Source organism: Pelophylax lessonae (assembly GCF_965119305.1).
Source record: "Pelophylax lessonae genome assembly, chromosome: 7".
NCBI classification, from domain to species: domain Eukaryota; kingdom Metazoa; phylum Chordata; class Amphibia; order Anura; family Ranidae; genus Pelophylax; species Pelophylax lessonae.
The window spans coordinates 235,286,433-235,296,499 of record NC_138774.1 but is presented as its reverse complement, the minus strand read 5'-3'; the positions used below and the strand labels follow the sequence as shown (position 1 = coordinate 235,296,499).

Genomic DNA, 10,067 nt, shown 5'->3' with positions numbered 1-10,067 from the left:
TCCTAAGAAACCGCAATCAAGAAAACAATTTACAGAGTGTTCAAGAGATGCCCGCTCATATAGACCCGGGCAATATTACGGGACCAAATCCCCATTTTTATTTATGGATTGTCTTCAAATTTGGTAGTAATTTCTTTTGCATGTGTGCGCTATTCTTTTTTAATATACATGTCTTTTGGTTCACAGCTGCACCAGCTTTAGAAATACATGGGTATGCTCCCCCAAATTTTTGGCTTGTTTATTAAATATTACAGGAGAAATTGGAAAGGAGGTCAAGCATCTTCCCGTAGAACGGTCAGAAGTTCAGCGCCTTCTGGGCAGGAAACCTCAAAGTCTTTTTGAGATTGGGCCCGTTCAGACATGCCAGGTGGGGGCGCGCCTGCTCCACTTTCAGCTTGTCTGGGTGGCCTTAATCTCAGACTTCTGGACCATCAAGACAGTGTCCACAGGACACACATGGACTTTCTCGACAGATCCCATTCCCAGGTTCATTCCCACCCGCTTGCCTTATCAAGACGAGAAAAGAGATGTTTTGCTCAACTATGTAAGCACTTTGGTGGCTCAGGGCGCGATAGTTCTGGTGCCCATGCAAGAAAGGCTCCAGAGCGTGTAATCGCCCCTCTTTCTGGTACAGAAAAAGAATGGATCATGGAGGCCCGTGATAGACCTCACCTTCAAAGAACGAAAAGTTCAAGATGGAAACTTTATCTACCATACTGGCTAGGGTCAATAGATCTCAAAGACGCATATTTCCACGTGCCTGTGGCTGTGAACTTCCACCAATACCTCCACTTCGCGGTAGAGCATCGGCACTTCCAATTCACCTGCCTCCCTTTCGGTCTGTCCACATCCCCAAGGGTGTTTTCCAAGGTCCTTCTGGCTGTGGTAGCCCTAATCAGGACAAAAGGTGTACGTCTACATCACTACCTAGACGACCTCCTCCTGTTGTCCCAAGACAAAGATCAACTTCTGTCCCACAGGGATCAGGTCACTGCGACTCTCACGGAGTTTCGGCTGGTTGTTGAATCTACAAAAGAGCCATCTAGAACCTACTCAACACCTAGTCTATCTAGGGGCTCAATTCAACACCGTTCAAGGTACAATTTCTTAACCTCTAGTGAAAATTCCGATGGTACGAGAGAGGATCCTTCCAGCCCTCTCCTCCTCCATTCTGAGGGCATCCCAGTGTCTCAAGATCATCAGCACTATGGTCTCAACAGCCCCTATGGTCAAGTGGGCATTATGGCGCACACAGCCTTTTCAAATAGGCTTCCTTCTTCAATGGAATCCGGAAGAACACGAGCAGTGTATCTTTATCTCCCACAACATGAGAAACAGTCTGTTATGGTGGCTACAACGCAGGAACCTGCTCAACTGTCATTCCTTAGTCCCCATCTCCTGGACCATTATCACAACGGATGGCAGCAACTCTGGTTGGGGAGCCCATTGCATGGCAGAAGTGGTTCAGGGGAAGTGGCCTCCACAAACCCACTCCCCGGTCTCCAATATCCTGGAGCTCCGGGAGGCCTTCTTAGATCTTCGAGCTTTCCATCATCTGGTAGAAGGCAAATCCGTGCTTCTCCGAATGGACAAAACCATGGCAGTGGCTTACGTGAAGAGACAGGGCGGTACCAGAAGTCTCTCCCTTCTTCAAGAAGTAGACCCAATCATGACATGGGCCCAGGCCCATCTTTCTAACATCTCAGCGGTCTACATTCCCGGGTCACAGAATGTCCAGGCAGACTTTCTCTCCAGAGTCCAGTTGAATCACAAGGAGTGGTCCCTCCACATCGACTCTTTCAAATGGATTCTGTCTCTAGGGGTCTCACCCGAAGTAGACCTGTTTGCATCTCCTTGCAACCACAAATTAGAGAGGTACTTCACACGCAGGTGTCATCAAGCCTGCGGAATAGATGCTCTAACCGACAGATGGGAATTCAGCAAGGCACATGCCTTTCCCCTGATTCCTATTATCCTCAAGATTCTGCAAAGACTCCAAGCAGAAGATGTGGAGATCGTGGTCCCACACTGGCCGAACAGGCCATGGTTCCCATTTCTCCTCCTCTCGCAGGGAATGACATTACACCCCTGCCCTGCTCTGCTCCGGTTGACGGTCTGGTTCTTGAGAGGGAAAGGTTGAGAATCCCTCGGGTGCCCTCCTGGGGCAATCCCTACCTTGATGAATTCTAGAAGACCAAGCACAAACAAGGTTTACTGCAGAGTCTGGGCCAGATTCTTAGAATTCACCCAGAGGGAAATTCATCCTCCGAGTTTGGGGTACAAGAAGTACTGAAGTTCCTCCAAGCAGGTCTGGATAAGTCTCTCTCAGTTGGCACTCTCAGTGTTCAAATATCAGCCTTGTCTGTGTTATCCAGTTTTCCTTGGGCCAAGCATGCACTTGTCCAAACAATTCTTCAAGGGAGCAGTCAGACTCAGACTCAGAGGAAACCAAGATTTCCAAAATGGGACCTTCTTCTTGTTCTCAACGTCTTCTCAAGAACTAGTCCAACAGACTCCATCTCTATCAGGGATCTTACCATTAAGACAGCCTTTTTGGTGTCAATCACTTTAGCCAAGAGGGTCTCTGAGATCAGTTCCCTTGGTCACAAAGAACCTTTCCTCACATTCTTTCCGGTTCGTGTGGTCCTCATTCCGATGCTCAATTCCAATCCAAAGGTGACATTGATTTTTCATGAGAACCAAGAGATTGTTCTCCCTACCTTTCGGTCCTCTGATGATACTGAACCTCATCCACTGGACGTAGGTAGAACTCTAAGGGACTACCTTCAGGCAACAGCTCCTTTCAGGCAATCAGACAACCTCTTCATTCTCTTCTCAGGCAGGAACAGAGGGAATCGGGCCTCGTCGAGGTCTATTGCAGCATGGATTGTGTCTGCTATTCAACAAGCTTACAGTGTAGAGGGTTTGGCTCTTCCAGAGGTTCTTCCAGAGGTGGTAACAGCCCACTCAACGAGAAGCATCTCGACATCCTGGGCGGGTTCACATCACGTGGGTCCAGAAGTAGTCTGCAGAGCAGCTTCTTGGTCTTCTGTTAATACGTTTATGATACATTATTGTGTGGAGCCAGCCTCCTTGCCTTTAGTTAATTTTGGCTTGACTGTTTTGACTGCTAATAATTTTAATTCAATTTTCCTTGTTTTAAGCATTCCCACCCGTGTGGTTTGGGCTAGTTATTTCCCACACGTAGGCTGCCATGGAGACTGTCAGGAAAATGGAAAATTCCTATCAGATACTTACCGTAATTTTCCTTTCCTGATGGTCTCCATGGCAGCCGGAGTTCCCACCCTCTGGTTTTGGATTCGGCTAAGATATGGAACTCTGGCTGTACCTGCAAGCTGAAATTTATTGAGAGGGGTCCTATACCATTGGAGAGGAGGCGGGGTTAACCCACACGTAGGCTGCCATGGAGACCATCAGGAAAGGAAAATTACGGTAAGTATCTGATAGGAATTTTCCGTTTTATTAACAATTTAAACATTAAGGCCTCGTTCTTCACACCTTAACTGCATGAAAACTGATGGGAAAACTTCAATTGCAGGGACATATGCATTTCAAATCATCTGATTGTGCATTAAAGCATAATAAAGTGCTGCAGTAGTGGACTCACTCACTGCAATAATTTTAATTCACTACTGCAGTGCAGTCAGTGCAAAACAGCTAGAAAAAAAGCTAGGCAACAGCAAGACAGTGGATTGGACTGGAATCAGTGAAGGACTACCTCTGCAGTATGGCACTCACTGCAACTACTGCAGTCAGTGCAAAACAGCTAGAAAAAAGCTAGGCAACAACAGCTACACATACACAGTGGATTGGTCTGGAGTCAGTGGACTACCTCTGCAGTAGGGCACTCACTGCAACTACTGCAGTCAGTGCAAAACTGCTAGAAAAAAAAGCTAGGCAACAGCTAGCTAGTGCTACACAGTGAATTGGATTGGACTGGAGCATAACATTTCAGCATGTTCACCAGTTAAACTGCTTCTTTTCTTTTCATAAATTGCTGCCACTTCACTAAAAACACGCTCACTTGGTCCTGAGGAAGGAGGAGCAGAAAGGTATCTTCTAGCATGAGAAGCAAGTCTTTTGTAGCGTGCCTCATTTTCTTTCCACCACTGAAGAGGATCACTTCTGTCAATTACTGGTTCCTTCAAATAAAAAAGAAGTTCATCATCCAGGCTCCTTATTGCCGATTCTGATGAATCCTCCGCATGAGGACCCACTAAAACTCTGAACATGGCATGTATTTGACCACGATTCATTTTCTCTTCTGTCCAGTGTCTTTTGGGACATTTTTCTCCTGCATCCTGCTCTTCCACATCAGAAACCTTCTCTTCTTGACTTTTCTTTTCGTCAGGAGGAACCTCCTGCACCTTCTGTTCAATATCTTCTGTAAGCCATTGTTTTGCCTTGGCCAATACATCATTAGAAGAGAAAGGATGGTTCTTGTATCGAGGATCCAAAAGACATGCAAGCACAACATTTTTATTCTCCTCATGCTTCTCAAACCGTTTGGCGAGGCTGTCCCTCATGGCCTGCCTACATGCTTTAATGCCACATGTGTTGGGTCCTTCATTCTGTTGAAGAAGCATCTTCAGCCTCTCACACATGGGATCACAGAGGAAACTGATGAGTCGTAATGACTCACTTCCAGTGTCACTTCCTCAATGGGTACAAGCTTCTCAATAATGTTGGCTACTATGTCCCACTGATCTGCAGTAGGACAAGAATGTCCTGCAAGTCCATATTCACCGGAATATATAGTGAGAGCTCGCTTCTGCTTCAGCACCCTTTGTAACGTGTGTAGCGTTCAGTTCATTCGTGTTGGAACAGCCTGTTTCAGGTTGTTTTTGGGTAGGCCAAGGTCTTCCTGAATGCACCTCAGTCGCTGCTTGGCAAGAACAGAATGGTGGAAATGGCCTGCACACTTCTTCAGCATGCTAATAATGTCCAGCAAAGCTTTCTGGTTTGCAGACCATCATTTACCACCAGTTGGAGGGTCTGATACTTCAGCAAGTCTCATACCTTTAACCATATTCGCTCCACTGTCTGGCAGCACAAGCACCACTCTTTGGTGATTCCCCATTCTTCTAGCATACCTAGAAACATTTCTCTAATGTACTCTCCAGTGTATTACTTTTGTATTCAACACCAAATGCCTTGTTGTCCATCCGCTGTCAATGAAGTAGCATGTAAGACTCATTAGTGATTCTGTTTGTCCTGACCAGCAGTCCGTCGTGAATGAGAGTGAGTTGCCAGCATTCTCTGGTTGCAGCATAGTCTTTACATTGTCAACGACCTTTTGGTGAATCTTTTGCAGCATTTCAGTTCGATAAAATGTGTCACTCTTCAGTGTGTACCTTGGCTCAAGCATGGACAGCAACCGCTTAAATCCAGAGTCAGACACTATTGTAAATGGCTGATTATTACTGACCATCATCTCTGTGATTACTCCGTCCAGCAGTTGGGATCTTCCATCTGATTTCTGCCACCTGTTTTTTTTTCTGAAACATATCTGTTATTGTTGCCTGTGATAGTAATGTTTCACCTTGTGATTCATTTTGTTTTTTTCTGTCCTGCATTATACAATTCAACATGATGAACTCTTAGATGGGCCCAAAGATTAAAAAATATTTTTGGTTTTTGCAGTTATTGATCCCATGCTTACATTGTTTTTGCATGTGTTTCACAGTGCTGCTGATTTTCCTGGAGATGGAGAAGAGAAATAGTCCCAGACAACACTTTAAATTTTTCTATCTTCATCCATCTCCATTGAAACTTGAAAATACACTAATATAGGCTTAAACAAAATGGCTGGCTGGCACTCTGTGGTGATGAGTGGCTGGCACCCTTTGGTGGGTGGCTGACTGGCACCCTGTGGTGGCTGGCCGGCAGTGGTACCCTGTGGTGGATGGCTGGCTGGCACCCTGTGGTGAGTGGCTGGCTGGCACCCTGTGGTGGGTAGCTGGCTGGCACCCTGTGGTGGGTGGCTGGCTGGCTGGCACCCTGTGGTGGGTGGGTGGCTGGCTGGCACCCTGTGGTGGGTGGCTGGCTGGCAGTGGCACCATGTGGTGGGTGGGTGACTGGCTGGCTGGCACCCTTTGGTGGCTGGCTGGCACCGTTTTGGTGGGTGGCTGACTGCCAGTGGCACCCCTTAATGAGTGGGTGGCACCCTTTGGTGGCTTGCTGGCACCCTGTGGTGGGTGGCTGGCTGGCACCCTTTGATGGCTGGCTGGCACCCTTTTGTGGCTGGCTGGCACCCTGTGGTGGGTGGGTCGGTGGGTGGCTGGCTGGCACCCTTTGGTGGCTAGCTGGCTGGCACCCTGAGTGGTGGGTGGCTGGCACGTACAGGCCCAGGGCCTGTGGCTGGCTGGTACACAGTGGGTGTGTGGGACTGGGTTGCAGTAGCTGGCACCGGGCAGCTGTGGGTGGTGGGTGGCCGCGGCGGCTGTGTTACAGAATGTGTGTCTGTGACTAGTCACTGTGATTTAGAACTAGATCACTCACTGTAGATCACTCACTGTCCCGACCGACTGTGCAGCATGCAGACTCCAGTGTGGCCACGGCGTGTAAAACACACTGTAGGGAGGCTGAGGGAGGCGGCCTAAGAGCTGCCCAGTGCACAGAGGCACATGGCGCAACATACGCAATGACGTCATGACAATATCAGTAAATCCAAAGGCCGATTCCAATATATTGGGGAAAGTGCATATCGATTCCCCTATATATCGGTGTTGCCGATAATCGGTCGATCCCTAGTTTTTATCGTGATTTTGCCACATTTTGCATATTTTTTTGCATATTTTAATCTGCACAACAAATCTGCTAAAAAAAAAAAGCATAAAAAACTCAAAACGCGACAAAATCACAGTTGACATTCAAAAAGCACTGCAGAAATGCTCAAAACCAAACTGCATAGGTATAAATGGAGCCCCCGGGTCTATTCACATCTGGGCGTTCTGAATCACGGGCAAAATCGCCGCGATTCTTCCCGCAATTCAGAATCGCACCAAAACATGCAACGCGTTACCGATGCCATTGCTTCTTAATGGCACCCCAATCTCAGCAAATTGAAACGCGCTCCAGTTGTCACTCAAACAGTAGCAGGAGCTTATTTGGGTGACAGCATCGCACATTTCAATTTGCCACAATTGCAACATGGTTTATTGTGCGACAATCACAGCGCAACTGGGGTGCCATTAAGAAGTAATAGCATCCCAAACGCGTTGCCCGTTTTGCCACACTTCTGATTCGCAGGCAGAATCACGGCGATTCCACCCGTGATTCAGAATGCCCAGGTGTGAATGGAGCCTAATCAAGGCAAATCCCAGGACGCATGTGCGATTCCATTGCTCCTTTTTGCGTGTTGTAATTTGCCGCGATTGCAGTGCGATTTATCGCGTGGCAAAATCTCAACGCGATTTGAGTGTCGTTAAGAAGTGAATCCACCCGCGATTCAAATCGCTCAGGTGTGAACGGAGCTTAAGGCAGAGTTATAACCCTCGTCAGGGCTTTTTTTTTTTTTTTGCCATCTGAGTCCCATTGTGGAGATTTCCTTTCATTTCATGTCCAATATCCAAAATGTTTTCCGTTCCAGTAATAACGCTACTGCGCATGCACGGCTGAACGACCGCCATTTGTGTGACTGGAGGAAGGGATTATCTTGCCCCTCTGGCGTTCTAAATGCAGTTTACAAGTTTTTATCATGTAAGTGCAAAATTTCTCTTAATAAATTGTTTGAGTTTTATGGTAACACGCTATGTTGAGCCTTTCGTTTGCATAGGTTCTGGTCTGCTGAGAACAAACGGGAGATTGCTTGATTATCAGATAATATACATATTGCCACCGGGACTCCCATGTGCTGGCGTTTGTTTCTCTTTGGTTATAAAAGCGAGCATTGATCAGCCTGCATAAAGGGGTCACTGGCTTTGTGGTAAGCCTCCTGTGTGCACTTTCTTCTGAGTGTTACTCCTGGATTTCTTTTAAAGCACACAAGGAATCATATTTGGGACTTATCTTTTACTTTTGATTCTCTTTGGACATTTTACTTTTTTACCTTTGATTTACTTGTGCACTGATTAATGCTCATCACGGTGTGTTTATTTTGTATACAATTTTTCCACATTGTTTGTTAATGCGCTGCACTTTTTTACTTATAACATCTCTTGTATCGTGTCCGCAGTCTCTGACCATCTCATGTATCATGTCATGTCCACATTTTCTGGCCATCTCTTGTATTATATTCACAGTCTCTGACCATCTATTGAAACATGTCCGCATTCACTGGCCATCTCTTGTATTATATCCACAGTCTTTGACCATCTCCCGTATCATATCCGAAGTCTCTGGCCATCTCTTGTATCATGCCTATAGTCTTTGACTATATCCTGTTGTGCATCTGATGTCTCTGATAATGATCATTCACTGAATTTTATGTGAAGCCCTTTGGTGATGTCAGGGGCCGCACTTGAGGCCCCCTATATCAGGAAAGTTGACCACCACTGGTATAGATGGTCTGGGAGGGCAGTATATCTGGAAGGATTCCTTATTTTAAAAGAGGATTCCAAATTCCAATAAGTTCCCTCCACTTCCCCACAGACCCCTATATCCACTGGGCCAGAGATGTGGGGATGAGGCCCTTGTCCACTCCCCTGACCCCCCTGGAAAAGCACCCTGTCAATGCTGAGGGCATGTTGCCTGGTATGGTTCAAGAGTAATGATGGACACAGGCATGTTCGGATCTTACCTGCCAAGAAGCCGCCACTGCACACTGCCAATCATAGGCAGCGTGTATTTGTGCAGTTGGGGGGCCAAGAAATGCCTCAATACCTATGATTGGCAGTGTGTAGTGACGGCTTCCTGGCAACTATGAACTAAACATGCCTGAGCCCATCCCTATTCAAAAGGTAAACGTGGTAGAAGGGGCAGCCAGGCTGCTTGCTTGGATAAGGGTCTGGTATAGGTTTTTGGGGGAGCCCAAATTTTTTTTTTTTTTAATGAGGTTCTGTTTAAAATCCATACCAGACACTCATCAGGGATAAAGGTCTTTCATAGATTCTGGGGGGGATCCCATGTAATTTTTTTTGTGGGTTCACCCTTAAAACATATACCAAATCTAGGATAAGGGTCCAGTAGTCAGTTTTTTTTGTATTAGATTCCTTTTACAATCCATGCCAGGCCCTCATCAAGGATAAGGATCTGTCATGGATTCTGGTGGAACCCTGCATAATTTTTTTTATGTGGGTTCCCACCCTAAAACCTGCCGCAGATCTAGCACAAGGGTCCAGAATGGATTTTGGGTGTGACTACATGTCTTTTTTTTCTTATTTGTTTTTTTATCCTGTAAACTGGGAAGACCTCACGATTTTTCATACTTCTAAAAAGTACCGTGACTGACAAAAAGGTTGCGTAATGCTGCATTAGGTTCAAAATGGGCACACGTTTGTAGAAAGGGAATTGAATACAAAAAAAATGCTCTGTCCTCAAATAAAATCCTCCTCCAAGATTTTGTGTTGCATAGCATTCCTAAAAACCTGTCAGACTGATGTTTGAGACATTTTGTCCCCATCATGTCAATAAACCATTAACCTGGGTGAGCAAGTTTCATTTTTCATTCAGTGATTGCATCTGGCTGTACATGTGTTAAAGGCTTTTGTGTTTTAAATCACCTTAGGGAAAAGAGGCACCTCCCTGAGCTTAGTGGCAGCCTGCTCCTCCTCTCACATGCTCAGGAACCAGGAACTCTATTACTCAGCATGAGGTTTTCCAGTTATTCTGACTACAGGAATCGTTCCGCACAAACTTTCTGCACTCTCCTGAGACGCATACAAGGTATGTACTGTAATGCAATTGGCTCAGGGCTGAAAGATCTCTCAACTGTTCCTTGCAAGCTTTGATATTTGCAGTATTTTTTTTTATTTTAGGTTTGATTTATTGTATTTTAAATATATAGAGTAAAGCTCCCTACAGACATTAAAAGAGACGTGTCTGCAGGCTCAGATGGCATTCTGGGAAAAATGACAGACACAGAAGCAGAAGTGTCTACAGGTTGC

General features: G+C 46.1%; 1 protein-coding gene across 1 annotated transcript in view; it reads left to right on the top strand.

The window, feature by feature from the left end:
- The first annotated feature begins 9,725 nt into the window (after positions 1-9,725).
- LOC309561001 (ras-related protein Rab-7a-like) overlaps positions 9,726-10,067 on the top strand; it is a 112,113-nt gene continuing 111,771 nt past the window's right edge. The window contains exon 1 of the mRNA XM_082264709.1: positions 9,726-9,846. The gene's annotated coding sequence lies outside the window, so the exon portion shown is untranslated. The remainder of the gene's footprint in view (positions 9,847-10,067) is intronic.